The 25,884-nt window shown below is 43.1% G+C and overlaps 1 long non-coding RNA gene across 2 annotated transcripts; it reads right to left on the bottom strand.

Annotated features, from left to right (window-relative positions):
- Positions 1–8,692: 8,692 nt before the first annotated feature.
- Positions 8,693–25,142, bottom strand: LOC137321820 (uncharacterized). 2 transcript variants are annotated; one of them, XR_010962907.1, is made up of 3 exons: positions 25,055–25,142; positions 24,613–24,796; positions 8,693–12,163 (listed from the first exon to the last, which is right to left on the bottom strand). It is a non-coding gene; the product is annotated as an uncharacterized lncRNA (long non-coding RNA). The 2 variants fall into 2 exon arrangements; XR_010962908.1 differs by lacking the exon at positions 8,693–12,163 and adding an exon at positions 21,487–22,327.
- Between the last annotated feature and the right edge of the window lie 742 nt (positions 25,143–25,884).

Here is a 25,884-nt window from a genome sequence, read left to right as displayed (position 1 = left end):
CTACCCCAAAGGGCTGTGGATGCTGAGTCATTGAATATATTCAAGGCAGAGATAGATAGATTTTTGGACTCTAGGGGAATCAAGGGATATGGGGATCGGGTGGGAAAGTGGAGTTGAGGTCGAAGATCAGCCATGATCTGATTGAATGGCAGAACAGGCTCGAGGGGCCGTATGGCCTACTCCTGCTCCTAATTCTTATGTTAGTCATCTTCGGGAGTTCACTGGTCTCCTGTTGTAATCCCTGCGCGAGACCAGCGCAACCCTCCAGAAAAAGATTGTTTCTGCAGTTTTCGACTAATCTTGTAAGAGATGAAACCTTCACCCATCTCTTAAGGCGTGTGTGTGCCCCCTCCCCGCCACTGGCTCCACCCTTCCCATCTGGTGGATAGTATTCCAAAGATGATCCCATAGTGACACTTGTACCTACCTGCCCCAGGCTAATTAGGTTCACTCTCATTGGCAGGGTCAGCAATGGAAGGCGCCAGCGGGTGTGATTCTGGTGTAACTGCCAGGATTACATCTAGAGGAATTTTGGGGCCTTCATATTTAATATCAATCTACTCTTGTTTTCCCAGGTTCAGATCCTCCTCCATACTATGTTGATTGGAGGAAATTTGTTTTAGGTCTGTCTCTTCACCCTCCCTTCAGTTTATGAAAAGGAGGTGAAGAGGAGATAATGGGGTAATTTTAACCCCCAAGAACGGGTGGGTCGGGGCGGGTGGAAGGTTAAAATAACAGGTTTTTGGAGCGGGACCGCATCTCAGCTCCAAAACGCCCACTTCTGGGTTTGAACCAGGCGTTTGGATACGTGCACACAACAGACACCAGGAAGTCCTGCCCCACTTAAAGCCGGCGGGCCGATACTTAAAGGGGCAATGTACCTCAATTAAATAGTTGAGGTACTTAATTCTTTTGTGTATTACAAAAGTAAAATGAATTTAACCTTATCTGTTCAGGTTTCCCATCACTTCCGATTCAAGTCAGGTGAAAGCAGACGAGAAGGACCAGATCCATGAGGTGAGTGTCTTTATCGCACTGCTTGTGGGCCCGGAGGAGCAGGAGTGCATCTTCCTGGCCCAACAAACTCATCTGGCACGACATGACCCCACGATCGGCCGACCCCATCCCCCCGGATGCTGGACCCCCCCAATCCTGTAGACTCAACCGATGCCATCCACGGGCCCCCACTCTCCCCCCCCCCCCCCACCAATTTGTTCCAGGGCGCACGAACTCTCCTTCCCTCCCGCCCGCCCTCCCCCCCTCTCTGATTCATGGCTCCTTTGCCTTCCGACAGGCAGCCAGCTTGTCAATCTGGCTGCCTGGCACGTGGGAAACCCAGAAGCACAAATACTCACCTTCAATTGAGTTGTGATCACAGATTGCGATGCATTCAATTGGCTTCCAGGTTCCCCACACAAATATCTAGGGATGGGCTGGGTTCCTGTTTCCTGCTAAAATCATGCCCAGTGTGTTCACTAGAAGATATTCTCCTGAAGTTCATATATTTATGTACAGACTTCAATACTTGTAAAACAGATGAGAGCTTAACATCTACAATGCCATTATCTCTTTTGGTGGGACCACATTACCATCCCAGCAGGATCAGCTTTTTAAGTTACTCATTTTCAGAATTTAGTGTCTGGTAATATTGGTACAAAAAACCTCTGGAACCTGAGGGGTAGAATTTCCGTGGGGGTTCCTGATCTCCTGGTGTAACTTTTTTAGGAAGATCGGCAGAAACTCTGGACATATGGCTGCTTGTGACTTTTCTCCAGGGTTTCCACCAAAATTATGATGGGAGAACCTCCGTGGAAATTACTGGCTTGAAACTATAGTGCAGGACTGAGGGAATTCAGCTGCATTGTTAGAGGTGCGTCTTTTGAATGAAATGTTAAACCAAGTTCAAGTGAACATGAAAGATGAGCAGAGAATTCACCTGGTGTTTTGGCAATTATTTCTTCCTCAACCAACACCACCAAAAACAGATTAATGGTCATTGACCTCATTGATGTTTGTAGGATTTCAATGTGCACAAATTGGCTGCCCTGTTTTCCTACAAACAACAGTGATCACACATCAGAAGTAGTACATTGACTTCAAAGTGATTTGGGGTATTCTGAGAGCATAAAAAGCACTGTATAATTGCAAGTCTTTTTTAAACTTTTTGTTTTCGTAAACAAAGATTTGTTCATTATAAAATTGTTTTAGGCAGTGAAGTATTGGTAGATGAAATGTTGCATGTCAAATTGCTGAAAAATTTCCAACACCATTTCAAAGACTTCTTTTCATGGATTTTGATATTTTGAGTAACTGAAATTTAAAAAGACAAAATTGTCAGAGCTGCATGCCGAGTTCAGGTCATTTCTATGATAAATGAATGCATTATTATTAGAGTATTCAAGGTAACATACTCTGTAACATGTGCTCTGTAGGAGAAAATTATGTGCAAGAGCTCACAGGGCGTTCAGGAGCTTGCAATGCTATCTATTACCCATCTATTACACCCTGTATTTTGGGCAAAAAGCAACTTGATAAAAGTATATGGCTCTATCACGCTCATGCCTGGCATTCATGTCAAACTGAATAAACTCCCCGGCTCTCCAAAAAATGGTGTCAGTGACCTGCCAAATGCATGCCCGGATGGCACCGTGGATGATATTACACAGATCCCCATTGCTGCTTGAAATGAGCAAGTGGCGTAAAAGTTGAGTGCAGTGGTTACTGTTATTGCCACAGGATGAGCTGTACGTTTCCGTTCAGAAGGTGATGGAGCTCTCCTATAGACTTTTTGGTGAGGTGAACTCTTCTCACAGAGAGCCCCTTACTAAGGTTGCCATAAGATCTATGTGCACTGTAAATTCTTTTTGGGGAGCAAGAAATATCTTGTTGGACACAACCTCCAAATTTATTTAACTCTAATTCAAACTTGCCATGGTGGAATTTAGACTTCTGGATGGCCAGTTCAATACCATAACCATTGCACAATTGTACCAATTCTTCATGGTGCTTTGTGATCAAACCAACAGTCTTCAGCCATGCAGCTGCTCTCGTATGTGAACTGAGAGATTGCTTACACTTACATAGCAATGACAAAATACAGCTTCAACAGTCATGAGATTCTAATGCCTGAAGCCAAGTAACTTCTCTCAAAAGTGTCTTTTAGCAAAAATCTGAAATAGAATAAATAAAACATTGTTAATAAGAGCAGCTTTGAAAAAAGGCCTCTTTGTTATCCAAACCAGTTGAGTCACCATAGTGTAAGATTCGCCTTAAATCCTTCCCACCAGACATTTGTTTGCGTCTGCTCCGTCTGTTAATGTATCTCTCTGTCAAGGTGGATGGGAAGCTGTAGCTGCGTAGATCCAAATTGAGGTTACACCAGTCTCATCTGTTGTGGACTTAATAGGAGTAATTTTAGAACCTATGTAGTCATTTACCTTTATGTGGCCATATCCCTTTAAAAATTTTACCTAAAGCCAAATTTTCTGGTCTGGCCATGAGACTACTCCCGTGCACAAGACCAAAGCTGCATGTGGAGGTGTGAATAATTAGGCTAATGACCTGACCATAGAAAATGATGTAATTAGCATTCTACACATCCCACTAGCTTTACTCTTCATTCCTAACCATTCTGCACTGAACTGCACTAAGACCGGATAATTTACCTACAAGCCTAAGTTACCTCCCATCTCCCTCTGAATTTTTGGTGGATTTAGGGTGGTCAGGAATGGAAAAATACTTGTGAACATGCCACCCCCTCCCATTTCCCAATGGATGAGCCTGTAGTACAGAATGCACTAGCCCATGGGAGAGCGGACGTACATTAAATAAATAAATGCAAACAAGGGAAACACATCCCCCACTGTATTTCCCGGCATTTGCGTCATCTGAACGCTGGATTGCAAAGGTTCCCTGTTCGGCCTCGGCGTCCAGCATTCTGTAGTCGGTGGAGGAGCTGAAGAAATGTTTTGGGTGAGTCAGGGCCTGCGCAAGCATTCACAGACCTCTGCCTTGATCAGGCGAGAACGACAACCACAAACAATGCTGACAAGCTTCAGAAAGCACATGTGGAAGACAAGGAAAATGACCGAAGCCTAACGCCTTCTATTCACTAAAAGAAGATGCATAAAAGTGCAACTCAACAAAAATGATCACGCTGGTAAACACCCATTCCCCCCACTTCCCCATCTCTCCTCCTACCCTCCCTCCCTCGCTCCACCTTCCATTCCTCCTTTCCCCCTTCTCTCTTCCCTACCTTCCCTCACCTCCTCTCCCCTTTCCCCTCAGGCCTCATCTACATCTTCAGGGTGAGTTAGGTCCCTCATTAACATAGTTAATGGGCCTAATGCCTGTTTTAGACATCTGCACAGGCCACCTAAAAAATAGTCCCCATGAATTCAGCAGTGGGATCAATGCTTGTGCAGATTGGGCACAGGCCCTCCCATTGCTAAATTGGTATGCTGTTTTTCGGGTGTAAAATGGGCGCAAATTATACCAATTTTTACCCCATCATCTTCTAATGCCTTTAACAACTTTACCCTGGCACGGGCTTCTGCTTTCTTAAGAGCATCATGTGTTGTCTCCTGCTCTGTACCAGAGCTCTGATCCTCGAGCTCAGTTTTGGGTTGTGATGTTTTCCACGCTTCCATACATGTGCAACCAGAGAACGGCCTTGCCGCTAAGTGGCCCACACATGCATGATTGCATTGTTTTCCAGGTTTCCGTGCATGCGTGGTAAAGTAAAAATCAAAGAAAAAATGAGAAAAAAGTAGAAAAAGAAGAATGACAAGAAAATGAAAGGGGAGAAGAGGTGGAAGAAAACCTGAAAAGAAAGCTGGGAGAAGGAAAGAAAGGTAAGAAAGAGAAGAAAAAAAAGAACGTTTTTGAAAGAATTACCCATACAGAACTGAGTGTGAGGTGGCATTGGGATCCTTTGACTCGGCCTCTTCTGCGTAGTTATGTGGCTTGTGCCTATCCCCCTTCATTTATGCCTCAATTTACATTTTTTTATTTTGATTCCTGAGCATTATCACAGAAGATCCAGGAATACTTTAAATTAGATTCAATTTATACTGGGTTCTTACTGTTGATGTTAATTCCTGGTGCACTGTTACATTCATGTGTGGTGACATTTGTACTGCAGGACTGATGAAAAAAAGTAATTACTAAAGGTTTAGGAAACTTTATAGGCAGTTTCCATTATAACCTAGAAAAATCTTACTCTACAGTGCATCAATAATTAAAAACAAGTGTGCAGAATATTTTCAAAACTGTTGAAAGGAGAACAGCTATAAGTTTTGTAATTGGTTAGGTGAAAGTTTACTTTGAAACTTTAATAGTAATACAAGTTTAGCTGTGTTGTTATTCCTCCTTACCCCACGTCTGGGGTTAAGCACACTATTTACAGGCACACATCTGAGGTTTTTAACACAGCTCCTAAATGTGTAAATGGCAAATTGTGTTACCAAACACTGAAACATAATTCAAATGTTTTTATAATGATCCATAGGGGATTAACACTGCAAAAACTTTGCTGGTGTTTAGTGCTGAGTGCTTTAGCCTTTAGTAGGTCATTGTAGGAGCAAGGATAAGGGAAGTATTCTGTTTATATGATGAGGCAAAACTTACTTACCATTGCGCTTTATTGGGTATTTACTTGCCAAGAATGCCTGAGTTATCAAACTATTATCTAAATTTATTTGGGGAAATCTATGCTGTTTTCCTTAGGAAGGATATACTAGCCTTGGAGAAAGTCTTGGGTCATGATGCTGCTGAGGAGCTTCTTCAGGCAACAATTTGGAGGAGAAACTGAAGGACCCGTCTAACTGACGGACCTGAGAGCCAGGAGCTAATTGAAGAAATGGAGATTTCAGCGCTTTGAAAATCGAATGTGTGTGTTAGCTCTACAGGAATTGTGTTGATATACCTGCAGAGTGAAGGTGTGCTCCAAAACCAGTTCCTTTAGGGGCTCGAAAACAGGATCTTGTCCAAAGTCCTGACCGATCAGTTGATACCATGCTCTCCTTTACCTTTATAAAAAGGAGGCTATCTGTAGAGTAGGCAAAGAAGGCAGGGACCAGGAGGCACGGAACCTTCTGAGCAACAGATTTCAGCACTCTGGCCTCCATGGCAGGAGCAAGCAGATGTAGCCCCGTCCTCAGCTGGATGATCAATCCAAGAGGCCGTGGAAAATGAGCAGTCTGAGATGGAAGAAGGTATAGAGGAGTTCTGCAAGGAGATAAGAGAGGGCATCGCTATGATAGCAATAGGACTACAAGGGCAACAGAGTCCCATTTCATGAGACAGGCCTAGACAATGGGCTGGAAGCCAGTAGACTAGTCTAATGGGTGGAACAGACCCGTCTGCCTGCAGATATCAGGGACAAGGTCACATGGAGCGCTGGCGTCTGACCTCATATCACCAATCATCAGAGCCAGCTTTAGAATAGTTGAGGGCAAGGCAGTGGGCTGTGACGGAGACATCCTACAAAATGCCATCATGGCAAGAGCTTTCCTGGTAAAAGAGTGCTCGGTGGTGTTATAGTAATGAATTGAGTCAAATGAGAGAGGAGGTGGTAGTGAGGTAGAGCTGGATGTCATCAGTATACATGTGGAACCTGACGTGTCTTCGGATGTTGTCGCCAAAGGGCAGCATTTAGATGAGAAATAGGAGGGAGCTAAGGATAGATCCTGGGGGACTCAAGGTAACAGTGCGGGGAGGGCAAGAGAAGCCATTGCAAAAGATTCTCTGGCTATGACTGGATAGGTAAGAGTGGAACCAGGTGAGGGCAGTCCCTCACAGCTGGGCAATGAAGGAGAAGCATTGGAAGAGGATTCTGTGGTCAACTGTGTCAAAGGCTGCAGACAGGTCGAGAAGGATGAGGAGGAATAATGCACCACAGTCACATAGGATGTAATTTGTGACTTTGATAAGGGTTGTTGCAGTGCTGTGGCAGGGGCGGAAACCAGATTGAAGAGATTCAAACATGGAGTTGTGGGAAAGTTGGGCACGAATTTGGGGGCAACAACACGTTCATGGATTTTAAAGAGGAAAGCGAGGTTGGAGGTGGGGCAGTAGTTTGCAAGGACAGAGGGGTCAAGGATAGGTTTTTTGAGGAGGAGGTTGATGACGGCAGAGTTGAAGGGGAGGGGGACATTACCTGAGGAGGGGGAACCATTAACAATATCAGCTAACATGGGGTCAGGAAGGTAATTTGGGCGGACAGCAGTTTGGTGGGAATAGGGTCAAGGAAGCAGGAGGTGGGTCTCATGGACAAAATGAGCTCAGAGAGGGCATGAAGGGAGATAGGAGAGAAACTCGAGAAAAATGCAAGTTCAGACCTAGGGTAGGGGGGTACCTTAGGGGAAATTTGGCTTTGTGGGCTAGGGGAAGGGAGGGAGGCAGCTGAACGGATGGTTTCAATCTTAGTGACAAAGAAGTCTAGAAGCTTCTCTGAGAAGTACCATTTTGAACACCACACAGTCATTTCCCTTTTGCACACATTGCTTCATTGTGCCCAAGCTGGATGACCCGTTTCTTTTGCAGATGGAAATGGTGAATATCACAGCACCAGATGCTCAGGCTTCCATTCAAAGTCCTCCTCTGCTGTTAGGAGTTTCACAGTGGGTTCAACAAAATTGGATGCTAAGGTTTGACTTGGTCTTCTAAAAAACCATTTGGGTGTCAGCTGTGGCTCACATGGTAGCACTCTTGCCTTTGAGTCTGAAGATTGTGGGTTCAAGTCCCTCTCCAGATTGAGTATAAAAATCTAGGTTGACACTCCATTGCAGTACTGAGGGAGTGCTGCACTGTTAGAGGTGCTCTCATTTGGATATTTCTTATTAATTATTGTTATACAGGTACTTGAGTCTGCTCCTTAGAATGGCATTCATTATTTTAACCGTTATCAATATTAGGCTAATGAGCCAATTGTTTTTTGGGACAGACATTAACCCTTTTAAAATATGTTTCTTGCATCCCATCATCCAGAACCTCATCAGTGCCCAAAGTTTCCTTTATAACAAAAACCAGTGCAGTACAAAATTACCTCTGTAGTTTCCTTCAGCACCCTTGGATATATGACATCTGGATTTCTTAGTCTTCAGCTCCTTTAAATTATTAAGTACACATATATGGACAGATTTTCTTCTTTTGTGTTTAATCATCTGGGCAGATCACATAAAAGAAAATCAGGCGAGAAGATCTCACCTGTAAAAGTGCCCTTAATTTTCCGTCCATTTTAATTAATAGACGTAAAATTGTGTGGGCTCCGTTATGGGAGTGTGAACATTCCTGCCTGACTTTCCTCTACGTGTTCTGGTCAGGCAATTATTTAATGCTATTTATGGTCTATTATCTCCTCTGACCTCTAATGGAACTCCCTACATCTCTTCCATTGCTGAAACTGCCCATTTGAAACCAATTTCCTGTGGTTTTACCAAACAGCTCTTTTCTCGTCAAGAACTCTGAGACTTAAATGTTGCGTTCATGTTTGACATGGCCCATTTAACACCTCATTCACACTCCTGAACAGCATACAAGAAAAGGCTTTTCATTTTATAGGTAATTTCCCTCTCATCTCCAACCCCCCTCTCTAAGTCGTAACCTTTATCTTTTGTCTCAATAATCCTATCAGTGGTCCACTGAACTTTCTTATTCCTTTGAAACTTCAAATATATTACCGAAGACCCTCTTTGTCCTTGCTACATTCCGATTTTATTGAATTCAGTACTCATTGTACAATGGCCTACTTCAACTCATTCTTACCCAGGTCCTCTAAATTGAAGATCTCTTCATATCTCTTAGCCTTTCCTTCCTGCCTTCTAAAATCATTAGACTTTTGGGGGGTGGGGTGATTTCCATCTGTGATCCTGCCTGAAATTGTGTGAGATCATGCTGGAGATGGCTAGAAGGGTTGTAAGGCCTATTGGCGCCTCACCACTGTTACCAAGATCCCACCGCCAGGACCGCCGCTACCTGCTCTTTCCTGCTGCTGCAAATAATGACGAGGTGCAAGGCCTGGATGCCAGGCCCCAGCAAAATGTTCTATCTTTCTACCCTGTTACCATTGCTTTCCAAGGCTGCCAAGGGGAAGGTGGTGGTGGTGGGCATCCGGAAAGCAGCAGTGACTGCCCCATGGAGAGAGAGGGCCTTGTAGTGGCCTCCTCTCCCTCCATTCTGTTCCCAGTGACTAACCTATTGAAGACCCAGCCTCTGCTGAGGCCTTCAGTGGATCTTGGTTTCACATTTTTGGGGCACTTCTGCCCCTTTAAGGTCACCACTGGATCTTCTGATGCTACAGTGGCATTTCTTCCTTTGCACTGGTGGGCTCACTCTTGACACTTGGGAGCCTGCTGTGCATAATTAATCAACCCTGAACCAGGAAAATGGCCTCGCTGGAACCCTGCCCCAAAGAGAACTCCCCCCTTAAAATGCAAGCTTGACATGACCTAATCACTATTTCCTGATTTATGTGTCTTCTCTTTTACTATTTTTAATATTGAAGGTGCCCTATACTATAGAACTTGCTCCTTTCCTTTAAAATCTTGCCTTAAAAAGGCGCTTTGGAGTTGTTTATCATACTGAATTAGTCTGGATAAAGTTACAGAGCTGAATAAAAAGGTAGGAAGAAACCATTTCCTCCTCTTGGCCCCACTAGGTTATTTTCTCGCCTAGCTGGAGGGCCTCTTCATCCTTTCCGTCGGCTGCCGACCAGCCTAGCGGGAGATTCACGGCAGCTTCCCCACTTGGGGTCCTAGTGACATCATAGGACCCCAATTAGTATTTATGCATGAGTCTCCCGCTTGAGTCTGCAAGTGCCTCATCCGCCGCCACAGCCAGCGGCATTAAATTCGGAGATCAATGGGAACAGAGCAGGAAATGGAGCCGCTCCATTTTAACTGCTTGTCCCCTCCATTCCTGCCATTTTTATTCAATATGGTTTTCTCATGAGAGTCCTTCACTTGTGTGCCCTGAGCCTATCATTATTTTGTTGTTCATCAGAAAGAATGATGACAGCCACTTTAGGAGCAAATACCACATTTGTGTCTTCTTACTGGGTATGCCAAAATATTAATTCCACAAGTGATAACCATGAGCTCAACTTACACTAGTGTGTTCAGGAATTTATGTATTTGGAAACTGCTACATGGCTGTACTTAACTGGATCAGTCCACTAATTGATGGCCTTAATTGTTGGTATACTGATAGTATCAAAAACTTTTTGCAGATGTTTTTAAATCTATGTCAAAAACTGAGAATTTTATCTGGAGCATATGACTGTTTTGTCCTTTGCTGTTCTGATGTTTCTGAGTGTTATTAGATTGCCAACAAAGTTACAAATATACAGAAACTCATCGCACACATTAAGAACTTAAGAAAGTGGGAGATAAGAAAAGACAATTCATCCCATCAAACCCCACAGTCCATGTAAAATTGTGGTATCATAGATTCTAAACTGTTGGCGAGCAACTACAGGTAATCCTCCAAGAGGTTATACTTCTAGGAAATTCTCCCCAATCCTCAAGGATAATCATGTAAAAGTCTAGAATATGAATCCAAGTTTACAACTCACACTGTTCAACTTTTTTTTTTATTCGTTCACGGGATGTGGGCGTCGCTGGCAAGGCCGGCATTTATTGCCCATCCCTAATTGCCCTTGAGAAGGTGGTGGTGAGCCGCCTTCTTGAACCGCTGCAGTCCGTGTGGTGACGGTTCTCCCACAGTGCTGTTAGGAAGGGAGTTCCAGGATTTTGACCCAGTGACGATGAAGGAATGGCGATATATTTCCAAGTCGGGATGGTGTGTGACTTGGAGGGGAACGTGCAGGTGGTGTTGTTCCCATGCGCCTGCTGCCCTTGTCCTTCTAGGTGGTAGAGGTCGCGGGTTTGGGAGGTGCTGTCGAAGAAGCCTTGGCAAGTTGCTGCAGTGCATCCTGTGGATGGTGCACACTGCAGCCACAGTGCGCTGGATGCATTCTGGTTTGAGTGTGCTGTCTAAACGGTTCAGTCATTTTTGTTTAAGATTATGGATTTCTGCTTTGGCCATAAGTTTCAGGGGATTTTTTGAAAGAAATGTGGAGCCTGGTGAAGTGGGGTTTCTTGGAGCCACCTTATTCTCTGTAACAGATTGGTGGGAGAAACTTTAACAATAAATAGGGCCCTTTATTTCTAGCTCTCTAGCAAATAAGAAGGTGATCGGAAAATCACTGCCGACAAAAAAACCCTTCATATGGAAACAAATTCTAACATTCCGGTGGAATGTACAAGAAAATTGAAGCTCACAGCTATAAAGATTTTGAGCTAAGTTGAAGACTTTCTTTTAACAGAGACAAGTGGCATATGAAAAATTGAATGAGAATTGGGTTTTTGTCTTTTTTGCAGCTTTGAAAATCCTATCAAAAGGTCCTTGAATGAAAGTTGATGGATGGCCAATGCATAATAGGCATTCTGTTTTTTTTTAATTCAGTTTTTATTCATGGAAAAATCTTTAGTTAGGGAGGATGGCTACAGTTTTATAGATCCATTAGAGGCTCATTTCCCACAAACCGTTGTCAAGTTTTAAACCTCTCATTGATCAGAATGAATTTAAATGAACTGTATTTGAAATTAATTAGAAAACAGGACTTTGGAATTATAGACTTCCAGAAAATATTACCATGACTTCCTAGTACCCTGGCTCTGGACCTCTTAGAGTTGTACAAGGGAGCTACATTGTTACTCATCAATCCTTAGATGTGTACATATAGTGCACATTAGTGATTAAACTGAGCTGGAAGCAAGTATCCAAGGACTGACTACTCATTAAACATTTGCCAGTGTCCTGGCAAATATTTAACCCTCAACCAACATTACTAAAAAAACAGATTATCTGGTTATTATCACATTTGTGAGAGCTTCCAACGTACTTCAAAAGTACTTCATTGGCTGTAAAGCGGTTTGGGTCGTCCTGAGGTCGTGAAAGGCTCTATATAAATGTAAGTCTTTTTCTTTTCATTGGTATTCTTAGGCAGCAGGTGGGCATTGTATTAGGCAAGAAGGGCTAAGTATTGACAGCACCACACTCCCGATTCTGTGACAGTAACGTCTTGAAGTTTTTTTCAGAGCATGCTGAGAGTGACGTCTCATTGTACCCTGTCACATTTCTGGATTTTTTGACCATTTTTCTGCGGAAAAAAATTGAAAAAGGAGTTACTTATAATGATAGGTTTTAAAAGCAATCTGTGTTCTCATGGGTTTAAAATAGAGTCACTCAGACAAAAAGTGGTTAATATGCTAAATAAAAGTTGCTTCTCCTACAGACTAAACAATAAGCGATTCGTTAGCTTCTCTGGGTATTTGGAAAGACATCTCTCACCATTGTGCTGGAAAGTCCTTTGATCTCTGTTGGTCTGTGAGACGGACAGGCTTTTTGACACAGAGTGAGAGGCTTTTAAGAACAGAACACAGAAACTAAAGAAGGTTAATCGAGCTTTTGGAAGCTGGACACTGCATAGGCAGGCAAGCAAGCAAGAAAAAGCTGCGAAAGAGAACAGGGACTGTGATTCTGATTCTACCCTGGGTTATAGGACAGAGGCAGAGGGGATATTCTATGGAGGTAGCTTATTGTGTTCTTTATTTTGTATCATTATGTGAATATAAGTTGTACCAATTGAACTAAGTGATTCTGAACAAACCTGTGGCTCTATACATTTCACTTTACTCTGGAGTAATGATTCCAAGCAAAATTTGCCTCATTCAGTCCACCAACAGGAAAATTAATAAACACATGTACAAAAGACACAGACATTCAGTTCAGGCCACAAGGGGTTTCCACTGTTATCCCCCCTGGGTCCTACTGCTGTACAAGTATAGGGCAGTGTGAGTCAATCTAGGGCAGTGTGAGTCAATCTAGGGCTGTGTGAGTCAACTCCCTTAAAAGTAAAATAAAAACAAAGTGTTGGAAACAATTAGCAGCATCTCTGGAGAGAGAAACAGTGTTATTGTTTCAGGTTGATGACCTTTCATCAGAACTGGAAGAAGTTGGAGATTTAACAGTTTATAAGCAAGTACAGAGCCAGGGAAAATGGGGGCGGGAGGAGGAAAGAACAAAAGGGAAGGTCTATGATACGGTGGAGGGCAGGAGTGATTAAATGACAAAAGGGATGATGGTGCAAGGCAAAGGGGGTGGTAATGGGATAATAAAGAAACAAAAGATGGGTCCAGAGGAGATGTAAATGGCAACAGCAGAACCATTACCAGCACCTGTCCAAGAAAATGGGAGGGGTGGTTATGATCTGAAGTTATTGCAATCAATGTTGAAGCCGGATCGAAAAATGAGGTACCGTTCCTCGAGTTTCCGTTGAGCTTCATTGGAACAGTGTTGGAGACCGAGGTCAGAGTGGGAGTGGGACGGGGAATTAAAGTGGCAAGCAACCAGAACGGAGGTGTTCAGCAAAGCGGTCACCCAATCTGTGTTTGGTCGCCCCAATGTGGAAAGGACCAGATTGTGAGCAGCGAACACAGTATACTAAGTTGAAAGAAGTACAAGTAAATCACTGTTTCACTTGGAAGGAGTGTTTGCCGCCCTGGACGGTGGAAAAACCATAAAAGTAAGATGCTCACACTGCTTAAGGGAATGTCTGATGCTACTGAACCAGAGAAGTATTTATGGCAGACATGAATTCATAAGAACCCTGGAATTTTGTGCCAAAACAGATTGATTAGTCCCATGATGAACTTCCAGTGTTTTCTTGATTCTGCACTGGTTGCCCATTTAAAATGGGTGCTTCCCAGCTTCCATACTGCTCAATTACAAACTTCCGAACTTAGAATTGGGTTGCCTTTTTTTTTTGCAATTTGGAGTTTGCTGCCTTATTTCACTTGCCAAACTGCTGTTTCTACAATATTGCTTTTGCATTACTATTTCTGCTGTTTAGCTGCTGAATTTTTGCAATACAGTACTCCTCTGCACAGACCTGTAGCGGCAGTACTGTTTCTGCCAAGAGCTGTTTCCTCAGCTCTAATTACACTGCTCAGTATGGGTATTCCAGTGGGCTGCTGGTGGCTGCCATGGATTTAGAGAAGAAAGAGAACTTCACGTAAAGGGAAGAAAACCAGGTGCCCTTGCAACTCAGATATGGACCAGGAACTAATATTTCGGACTCAGGAATACCTACGTGACAATGTCTGAAAAGACCTGCCATTACCATCTCTGCTTTATGAGGAAGGTTGTGACAGAGTCATTAGAGCCTGACCTGTGGACAAGATTTAGCACAGGGACAGCCCTACTCATTGCTGTGACAGTCACAAGAGGATTGAACTTTTACAGGACCAAATCCTTTCAAACCACCACTGGTGATATTTACCACATGAATCAGACTCCATTTCACAACAAACAAATCACAGAAATCTTGTTTGTCAGGCAGAACGCTTTATAGACTTTTCCCATAGAAAGAAGACAAGAGCATGAGAGGTCTCAACACTTTTACCAGGTGGCAGACTTCCCTAAAGTGCTAGGCCACACTAGTACAAAAACAAAATACTGCGGATGCTGGAAATCTGAAATAAAAACAGAAACTGCTGGAAGCACTCAGCAGGTCAATCAGCATCTGTGGAGAGAGAAACAGAGATAATGTTTCAGGTCGATGACCTTTCACCAGAACTGTTTAGTTGGGTCTCAATTAATGGCGCAAGTGTACCCATCAGCCCCTGGACTTTCATTCCATCAATCCTGTGGTTTGGGGCCACAGGAACAAAATAATACAGGTAAATGTGCGCTATCCCAGCAGGAGCCACAATACTTTATACTGTCCACTGTGCCAGTACTATTTAAAGCAGCAGGTAAACAGGATGAATTGCTGAAAGACACAAACGTTTCTTGCTATTACCCCAATTACTAGTTTCACAGAGATACTCAGTTATGTATGTTACTTATTTAGCACTGTCATAGCTACCTTAAATGACAGCACCATAGGTATAATGCATAACTATACAAGTAAAGGGTTGTAAAATTGAAGTTTTATAAGAAGATACCAAACTTGCAACCTCAAAAAATGCAAACCTGATAAAATATACAGGAGCTATTAGTTGATGAAACATATTATCACTGTCATTACCCTTCTTGTGTCTGTAAAACTGCATGACAATCCTGTTGAGGAAGATACTTTAGAATTTTAGCTTGTTCATCTCAGTTAAAATGGAAAGTAATATTTTCTAGCCCTGTTCCATGCACACACAAGGATATACCTTTTTATGTAATAATTATAGATATAAATGATTCATATTGTTTCAAGTTAAATTCCAAAAGTACTTTTTTTGAAGGAAGAAAATGGGAATGCAGAACTTGAGAATAAAAAGCTATTTAATAAGCATGAAATCTTATCCTGTTGTTTTTCCATTTGTTCCTTTAAACCTTTACTCTGAACTCCCCAAAGGTTTGTTCAATAAAATCAGGCCTATTTCTTTTGAACTCTTTAAATTATTAACTCACTAAGATGGTCTGACATTTATCCTTTATTTCCTGCAACTCAATTTTCTTTTTACTGAGACCATGACTACTCAAATCCCCTCTCTAATTGAGCTTGTACTGAAAGGCACATGTAGTTTAGGGACATTCTCCTGAAATGGATATTAATTTATAGTGCAAGACTCTTCTTATTTCTCAAATATCATCAACAGTCAGTGGTGGAGAAATTCGTAGGCGTCGCGCCCGATTTATGGGCGCAAAATCAGGGTAACGGGAATGAATTTTGGGCAGCGGTATCCCATGCTCGATTCCACCCACTCCCCCTCAGGAAGTGTGTGTGCTGCCAAATTGGAAACCGGTGGCTTCCATGTGTCAAGTGGCAAGCCTGAAACAGGTATTAGACCAGTTGCATAAGCTAATCAGGGGTCTAACACCTGTTTTACTACCCTGATCCCAAATTTGGCAGGAACTGAGAGGAGCACGTGCCGCGCATGCTCCGCTCAATTTTTCTCAGTTTCTGCGGCCTATCCAGCAGTCCTTAAAGGGACCACTGGAGTCAACCAACAGAAAGATAAATTTTGTGGTCTTTACTTACCTCAATATGGAGTCAGTAGGAGAAGAATTGCTCCTCTTGGCTCCTCAGCAATACTGCAGGCCATTGCTGGCACACCCCTCCCGTTTGCATCCCCACCGCCACCCCATCCCAGAATCACCTGAGGGCTGCCGCCAGGCGTTACAACCAAATTGGTCTCCTCCAAATTGGTCAGCTGCATCGGGACTTCCGATTGGTGTCTGCAGCTCGCTGGAATTATAGAGTTGAGTCTTGAGTCCCAATTTAGGACTCGCCTTGGGCCTTCTTCCTCAGGCATGAATTTCCAACATGTCACCGTTTTCACACCGGCTCCGCGCTAAATTCCAATTTTTCCCGCTCTGTTCCTTGTTTGAATCCCATCTGGGGTGCCAGTTGTTGTATTAACTCCATCCAGGTTTTACAGTGCTGACTATTTAACCTATTTAACAATTGTTATATTTATTCGCCCTAGCTGAAAGACCAGCAGTCAACTTGTGTTGGTGTTTGTTTAAGTTTCGCTCTAACTCAAGAACAAAGTGATGCAGAGACTGTAATTTATCTAGTTTCTAAGTTTATTGATAATCATTTTAATAAATTTAGTATAACATTGTATACGACCTTCCACTCGCCTTCTCCAAGAGAACCTGGGTCCTTCTGCCCGATCGATCTGCCGGTCCTTCTTTTCCCTCGTCCAGTTTACTCTTTTAAACCGTGTTCACATTTCGCAACTCTTCTCCCTTCTTTAATTTCATGCCTTCAGCTGATTTTCCCTTATATTTATACCAAGATTGTTTACTACCAGTTTTCTTTCTTATCTTATTTTAACCATCCTTAAGGTTCTTTTGCTTAGTAATATCCATCAGTTCATTATCTTTATCTCATTGGAGCTGTTAACCACAATCATCATCATCCTCCCTTTTCAAGCACATACATCCTATAATTGGCATGGGTATTTAAACCTTTCCCTAGTTCAATTTTACAGAAACTTAGTTAAATAATTCATAATAAACATACATATATAATGATATACAACAGGTATCATAAGACAAGGTAGCAGCAGATATCCTTGGTCACCAGGTTCTAACTCTTAACTTGCTGGGTATCAAAAAATAGTGGTGGCCTAGTGGAGTGGCATAAAATGAATGAATCAAGACTGTTGCCTGGGTATCCGACATTGACCTGCAGAATCCAGTGCAGGTGGTCACACAAGAGCTGAACATTGATTGAGTATAAAGCTTTGTAGTTCATATATGGGGCACTCCTGTTTGCAGGAGCATGAATGGTTAAATGGGTGTCATCAATGAAACCTGGATTTTTGGGAATCCTGCCATTCAATAGAAACCAGAGGCCTGGGGTCCACAGAAAAAGTGAATTATTTCTTAGCCCTGGCAAAGAAGATATCAGTAACCTGTTTTATGCAGCGATGCGCTGCAGACTGACGAATGTTGCTAGTGCCTCCCGGGCCACTGGAAAGAGCTCAAACTAAATAAGTTCAACGGTGGTTGTCACCTTGTCTGCCACTGGCAATATTGTCCCTACTCTAGAATGTGATTTTAGATTCTCCTACAGCATATTGCACAACTCTGTCGCTGCCTCCCTGTTAGACGATCAGCCATGATCATTTTGAATGGCGGAGCAGGCCCAAAGGGCCGAATGGCCTACTCTTGCTCCTATTTTCTATGTTTCTATGAATCGAAACCTCCAAAGGCGTTGTTCCTTTGTGAGGTTGACAAAATTCCTATGGGCCCGATATATTCCGGTGGCAGGGTAATAGCAGATAGGTACCCTCTCCCTATCATGGTGCCAACTTTCCTGGCATTCAAATGTAATTCTTTGCCAGCCCTCCTGTTCCTCCAGAACACACATAAAGGGATGTCAAATAGGACCCCACTATGCTAAGGGTGATGGTGGTAGCCCCAAAGCTTTCCAGAAGGTCTTGGAAGCTCCTGCTCACTGTGCAGTCTAACTACAATAGCTAACTTTACTAGTTTTTTTTCATCTCAATGGACAAAATCTAATTCCTCACTTTCTGTTCCAGTTGTTTCCGATCTCTTTATTTTTTTCGGCATTTGAAATGCAGAGTACAGAAACTGCATGCCCCGTTTATATGGGGGCAGCCTGCAGAAGACCTGAGACCAGTGGAAATGGAGGAAACTAACATGTGGGTCAGAATGACAGGTTTGTTAACAATGCCCTTTTCAGGTGCAATGAAGCAGCCCTTACCCAACCCAGGATCAGAAGTGTGTGAAGTGCAAAGTGGGTGGGGTCCCAACGTAACAGGTCTCTGCCCTTTTTTCCTCTGTGTAGTGCCCAGGAAATAAATGCAAAAGGGGCACAATGCAGAGCAAAATCAGCCCCAATATCTTTGTCCAGCACTGTTACTCTGTAAGCTGAAACCAGATCACGCAGTCTGAACACGTGCAGTGTGCATAATTTCCCAAGAGGTATGTCTACCATTTAGTCAGCCCAACTGCTCGAATGATTCTCTTCAGCTTCCAGCAGTATCTGCTCAGTTGTTTGTCAAATTATTTGAGGAAAATCTAGATAACACATTTCAAAAGCCTTCAGGTAACGCTTATTATGAGTGTGTGAGAACCTTTGTTTAATTTTGAATTATAAATGTATTATTTATTTTTCATAGCGGAAATGTCAAATTGCATTTCTGTCCATAAGAGATGTATGTTTTTCAAAAGTTTTAAAGACAATCTGATCAATAAATTTGAGTAGGTTTTATACTAAACTTTTAAATAAAAGCTATTCATTTTATACTACAGAAAGACTGTCAATTTGAGAGGCAGACAGTCAGTAAGGCCAATTTTAATGTTCGGTACAACCTGATCTTAGGTAGAAATGGGACATAGCAGACAGTGAAATGAGATTACTACTGAATTTCAGCCTCACTCTATTTTTTGCTGCGTTTGTGGTATATGTTGGGAAACAGAGAAAATAGGAGTGAGAGTAGGCCATTCGGCCCTTCGGGCCTGCTCCGCCATTCAAAATGATCATGGCTGATCGTCTAACTCAGTACCCTGTTCCTGCTTTTTCCCCATATCCCTTGATCCCTTTAGCATTAAGAAATATATCTATCTCCTTCTTTAATACATCTAATGACTTGGCCTCCACTGCCTTCTGTGGTAGAGAATTCCACAGGTTCACCACCCTCTGAGTGAAGACATTTCTCCTCATCTCGGTTCTAAATGGCATACCCCATATCCTGAGACTGTGACCCCTGGCTCTGGACTCCCCAGCCATTGGGAACATCCCCCCTGCATCTAGTCTGTCTAGTCCTGTTAGAATTTTATATGTTTTGATGAGATCACCTCTCATTCTTCTAAACTCTAGTGAATATAGGCCTAGTCGACCCAATCTCTCCTCATATATCAGTCCTGCCATCCCAGCAATCAGTCTGGTAAACCTTCGTTGCACTCCCTCCATGGCAAGGACATCCTTCCTCAGATAAGGAGACCAAAACTGCACACAATACTCCAGATGTGGTCTCACCAAGGCCCTGTATAACTGCAGTAAGACATCCCTGCTCCTGTACTCAAATCCTCTTGCAATGAAGGCCAACATACCATTCGCCTTCCTAACTGCTTGCTGCACCTGAATGCTCGCTTGCAGCGACTGGTGTACAAGGACACTCAGGTCTCGTTGCACCTCCCCTTTTCCCAATCTATCACCATTCAGGTAATTATCTGCCGATCTGTTTTTACAACCAAAGTGGATAACCTCACATTTATCCACATTATACTGCATCTGCCATGTTCTTGCCCACTCACCCAACTTGTCTAAATCACATTGGAGCCTCTTTTCATCTTCCTCACAGTTCACATTCCACCCCAGCTTTGTGTCATCTGCAAACTTGGAAATGTTACATTTAGTTCCCTCATCCTATATTGTGAATAGCTGGGGCCCAAGCACTGATCCCTGCGGTACCCCACTAGTCACTGCCTGCCAACTGGAAAAAGACCCGTTTATTCCTACTCTCTGTTTCCTGTCTGTCAACCAATTCTCAATCCATGCCAGTATATTACCGCCAATCCCATGTGCTTTAATTTTGCACACTAACCTCTTGTGTGGGACCTTATCAAAAGCCTTCTGAAAATCCAAGTACACCACATCCACTGGTTCTCCCCTATCTATTCTACTAGTTACATCCTCAAAAAGCTCCAGTAGATTTGTTAAGCATGATTTCCCTTTCATAAACCCATGCTGACTTTGTCCAATCTTGTTAAAGCCTTCCAAGTGTTCTGTTATCACATCTTTTATAATAGACTCTAGCATTTTCCCCACTACTGATGTTAGGCTAACTGGTCTGTAATTCACTGTTTTTTCTCTCCCTCCTTTTTTAAATAGTGGGGTTACATTTGCCGCTCTCCAATCTGTAGGAACTGTTCCAGAGTCTATAGAATTTTGGAAGATGATCACCAATGCATCCACTATTTCCAGGGCCACTTCCTTTAGTACTCTGGGATGTAGATTATCAGGCACTGGGGATTTGTCAGTCTTTAGCCCCATTAATTTCCCTAGCACTATTTTTTTTACTAATACTGGGTTCCTTCAGTTCCTCCCTCTCACTAGATCCTTGGTTCCCTAACATATCTGTGAGGTCATTTGTGTCCTCCTTTGTGACGACAGAACGAAAGTATGTGTTTAATTGTTCTGCCATTTCTTTGTTCCTCATTATAATTTCCCCCATTTCTGACTGTAAGGGACCTACATTTGTCTTCACTAATCTTTTTCTCTTGACATGTCTTTTACAGTCAGTTTTTATGTTCCCTGCTAATTTACTCTCATACTCTATTTTTCCCCTCTTAATCAATCTCTTTGTCCTCCTTTGCTGAGTTCTGAACTGCTCCCAATCCTCAGGCTTGCTGTTTTTTCTGGCAATTTTATATGCCTCCTCTTTGGATCTAATACTATCCCTAATTTCTTTTGTAAGCCACGGTTGAGCCACCTTTCCAGTTTTATTTTTGCGCCAGACAGGAATGAATAATTGTTGTAATTCCTGCACACGTTCTTTAAATATTAGCCATTGCCTATCCACCGTCATCCCTTTTAGTAAAGTTCCCCAATCTATCATAGTCAACTCGCACCTCATACTTTCGTAATTTCCTTTATTTAGATTCAGGACCCTAGTTTCGGATTCAACTCCTTCACTCTCCATCTTAATGAGGAATTCCATCATGTTATAGTCGCTCTTCCCTAAGGGACCCCGCACAACAAGATTGTTAATTAATCCTTTCTCATTGCACAATACACAGTCTAGGATCGCCTGTTCTCTAGTTGGTTCCTCAACATATTGGTCTGGAAAACCATCACATCCACTCCAAGAATTCCTCCCCCACAGTATTATTGCTAATTTAGTTTGACCAATCTATATGTAGATTAAAGTCTTGCATGCATCTCTAATTTCCTGTTTAATGCCCTCCCCTATGTTGGGTGAAAATAAATTCACATCTAATCTGTGGTAAAGTAAAAGGTGCAGTTTATTAAAATAGAACTCTGGGAGAAGGGTCTCTGACCCCGCGGTCTGTGCGAGCACCTTCTCCCCGATCAACAAAATTCACAAGCTTATATACAGTACAAGACTGAAGCACACTGATAGCCGTTACTACATTACTTATTCCTTAGCCAATCCGGCTCCATGGCAACATTCAAAAATAACCTAATTATAACTTTACATCTTTAGCTAAGCCCCTTCTTTCAGTTCTGTCTTTTATCTAAGTTTGTCCAGTTATCTGGACAGTAGGGTCCATTTTTGCTGTATCGTGGCTTCGGCCGATCTGAGTCAGTGACTCGTGATTGGACATGGCTCAAAGGTTAATCAAATATACCCTGATACACCCACGTGACAGTTGCTACTTTGTAACCCGATTGTGCTGCAAATTTTAACCTTGTTATTGCAGCTTCTCATATCTCCACATGCTTAATCACATTTGTAGTTCAGTTTCTGACCATCTGTTCCATTTGTGTTTTTTTTAAAACTTGTCTCAACTGAAACTAGGTTGTCATGCTGTGTCGCTCGACTGCAACATTCAGCTGGTTCAAATCCCAACCCTTCAGTCCCTCCTGTTGGTCCCGGTACAAATTTAGATTTTGCCCCGGGATCTACTTCCAATGCCGTTTCTGGCCCTCCACCGGGTAGTCACCCTGTGTTGAGGGTTGGGCTCAATTGTCCTGAGCTCGTCCTTCGTTGATCATCATGTGACTCTTTTTACATGTGTGACTCGTCGTCCTCATCGTCTTCTCCCGTTGCTTGTAGTTCGTCTGTCGTTGATAGCAGGGGTTTTATCGCAACTCCAGATGCTACTGGAATGCCAGCAAGTGCCAATTTACAACTTACTTTCAAAACTGTTATCATAACACAAGATATTGTCATCACTACAACAACAATTATAAATCTAGGCATCAAATACGATCCCCATGATCCTCCGAAGAGCCAGTCCAACCAACCTTCCCCTGGGGAGACCGAGGCCAGGGGCTGATATCAGCGCTTGTTTTAAACTCCCACATGCCTGCTCCTGTTCTAGTCCCCACTCTACTGGGGTATTACCGGGACTTCCCCCTTTCACCAATTTCTAGATGGGTTCCGCTATAGCTTCAAAGTTCGGTATAAAATTCCTACTATAATTAAAGAGACCTAAAACCTTCCTGATTCCTCGTACTGAGACTGGTCGGGGCATCTCTTGTAAAGCCTTCTGTCGGTCACCTGGCATGGCTCGGGTCCGCTGGGACAATTGTTGTCCCAGGTAAATAACTGTGCTCTGCCCGATTTGAGATTTTTTTAGGGTTTATCTTGAACCCTCCTGTTTCCAGGGCTTGTAGGACTTCAATTAAAGCAGCTGCATGTCCATGCTCATCTTTCGAGGCGATTAACAGATCATCCACGTATTGCAACACAGTGCTGTGATACGGGTTGAGGTTCACTGTTTCTAACAGTGAACTCATTACACGGTGGAATACCGCCGGGCTGTTATGGAACCCCTGAGGTAGCCTAGTTCATGTATACTGTCTTTCCCCGACCGTAAAGGCAAACTTATTCTGGGATTCCTGGTCTAAGGGTAAAGACCAGAATCCATTAGCTATATCCAAAACTGTAAAAATCTTGTCCTCCAAGTTCAAGGCATTTAAGATTGTGGATGGGCTGGCCACTATTGGGTGCAATTTGGGCGTTACCTTGTTTAATTCAGTATAATCAATAGTCACTCGGAATGATTTATCCGGTTTGGTGACTGGCCATACGGGCGAGTTGGTCGTGCTTTCGGTAATCCTAATTATGCCCCTTTCTTCTGGATCACGCAGTATTTCTTGTACCGCTTCCCGTGCTTCTGGTTTAATAGGGTATTGCTTATGGGGCTTGTGTTCCTGACCTGGAACCATGATTGGCTCCGTTTTTACCCGTCCGGTGTCCTGTTTTGTCTTAGCCCAAACCCCTCTCATGATTTTGCAGATGGTTTTCGTTCTAGTTCCCAATCCCTGCTCAAAGATGCTGCACTCACTACCCTAGCCAAATTGGTGCATGGTTTATCTATAATGACCTTGGACCCATCTCCTTTGGACCAAACAATTTTATTTTGCGCGGAGTCCATCAATATATTAAATTCTTTTAGCAGGTCTATTCCTAATATGGTACCTTTGTTATTTGGACACATAAAATTGGGCGGGGAGGAGTTTTCCTGTTATCTCTAAAACTTGTACTTCACTTTTATAAGCCTTAATTTTTATACCCCCTAATCCTACTCTATATATATATATATTCCTTGGTTGTCGGAAGGGGCAAATCAGTCAAGGATACTGATGCTCCTGTGTCAACTAACATTTCACACGGTTGGCCCCCTCATAATGCTGCTACATAGACTCGGTTATCCGAGCCTCCTTTTACGGGGGCCGCCTCCCGTCATTGACTCTTCCCTTGCCTGTCAATTCCATCCTTTCTACTAAAGTCTCTAATTCTGCTATTCTTATTTCCTGTTCTTCCATCTTACTGGTTTGTGTCTTAACCCTTTTTGTTAACGTTACTAACTGATGTATTAAAATTACTCCTGCTTTCTTAGTTTTCTTTTGTTTCTGCTTTTCCCACCACTCCCGTTGTGTTATTGGTAATCCTAGTGGATCCCACCCATCTTTCATCATTTTATCGATCAAGCCCTTTTGGTCGTCAGCATAGAGCCAACTCATTGATCCTGGTGGACCCCAGTCTGGGCCTCCACCTTCCGCCATAATGTATTAATACTTGTTATTAGTTTACCGCGTTCCGGTCCCCCCTAACAACTCGTTCTCAGAGGTCTACCTATCGTCCACCACTAGTGATGGCGGTCCTGACTTGTAACTATCACTGTCAGAGGTGATTATTTCACTTGCAGCCGTTAATACACTAATACAATACGTCACGTAATGCAATACAACAGATCCTGCAATGCAACACAGCAGAGAGACTTTTTGTCTGTCTCGGATTCCCAACTGACTCTGGCCTTCACGTGGGGCTCAGTCGCCCTCTTAATTCCGGCTCAGCATGGGTCCTCGAGACATGTACATTCCGAAATAACACATCAGGTTTCAATCAACTTAACCACTATTTAAACTGCATCTCTCACCCGTCACGGATACCAGATTCTTTGGATACTGTGTCGCTGTCACACCGCCCTTCCGAGTGATCCAATTTCTGGACGGTCAAAAATCTGACTACTCGCCCCGCTCACTGGTGCAGGTGGTCTTCCAGCTCCGAAGTTTCCTGCCGACTACGCCAATTTGTTGGGTGAAAATAAATTCACATCTAATCTGTGGTAAAGTAAAAGGTGCAGTTTATTAAAACAGAGCTCTGGGAGAAGGGTCTCTGACCCCGCGGTCTGTGCGAGCACCTTCTCCCCGATCAACAAAATTCACAAGCTTATATACAGTACAAGACTGAAGCACACCGATAGCCGTTACTACATTCCTTATTCCTTAGCCAATCCGGCTCCATGGCAACATTCAAAAACAACCTAATTATAACTTTACATCGTTAGCTAAGCCCCTTCTTTCAGTTCTGTCGTTTACCTAAGTTTGTCCAGTTATCTGGACAGTAGGGTCCATTTTTGCTGTATCGTGGCTTCGGCTGATCAGAGTCAGTGACTCGTGATTGGACATGGCTCAAAGGTTAATCAAATATACCCTGATACACCCACGTGACTGTTGCTACTTCGTAACCCGATTGTGCTGCAAATTTTAACCTCGTCTCCACATGCTTAATCACATTTGTAGTTCAGTTTCTGACCATTTGTTCCATTTGTGTTTTTTTAAAAACTAGTCTCAACTGAAACTAGGTCATCATGCTGTGTCGCTCGACTGCAACATTCAGCTGGTTCAAATCCCAACTCTTCACCTACATCTCCACTACTGTCTGGGGGCCTATAGACAACCCCCACCAACGTTTTCTGCCCCTTGGTGTTTCTTAGCTCCACCCATACATTTTCCATTCCATTTGAACCAGGCAGCACCTTCATTTGTATATGCACCTCACTCCAGTATTGCCAAATTCCATGACCCCCAGTTTTGCCAAACCCTGGGAATATCCCCACAGTGGTACCCAAGCCCAGAACTGATCGCAGTGTTACCAATGCCCAGCTTCCACCCCCCCCCCCCCCCACCACTGACTACTGCTAAACATTATAGGGTTGACCTCTCACTGTAGCTTCGGTGGAAGATCAGTGAGAACCCTGGTGAAATAGCATAAACGGCCATTTAACCGTTTCTTGGTGGTTTCCACTGATCTTCCACCAAAGTTACGGCATAAGATTGGGAGAACCCAAGCAAAATTCGAGGCAAAGATCTACCTCCAGCTGGTACATCTTACATACCATTTGTGTATTGTCAGCTTTAAAATGGTA

Source organism: Heptranchias perlo, chromosome 5, assembly GCF_035084215.1.
Source record: "Heptranchias perlo isolate sHepPer1 chromosome 5, sHepPer1.hap1, whole genome shotgun sequence".
In the NCBI taxonomy this organism is placed as follows: domain Eukaryota; kingdom Metazoa; phylum Chordata; class Chondrichthyes; order Hexanchiformes; family Hexanchidae; genus Heptranchias; species Heptranchias perlo.
Note: the sequence above shows the minus strand (reverse complement) of the source record. Positions and strands in the feature narration are given on the sequence as shown.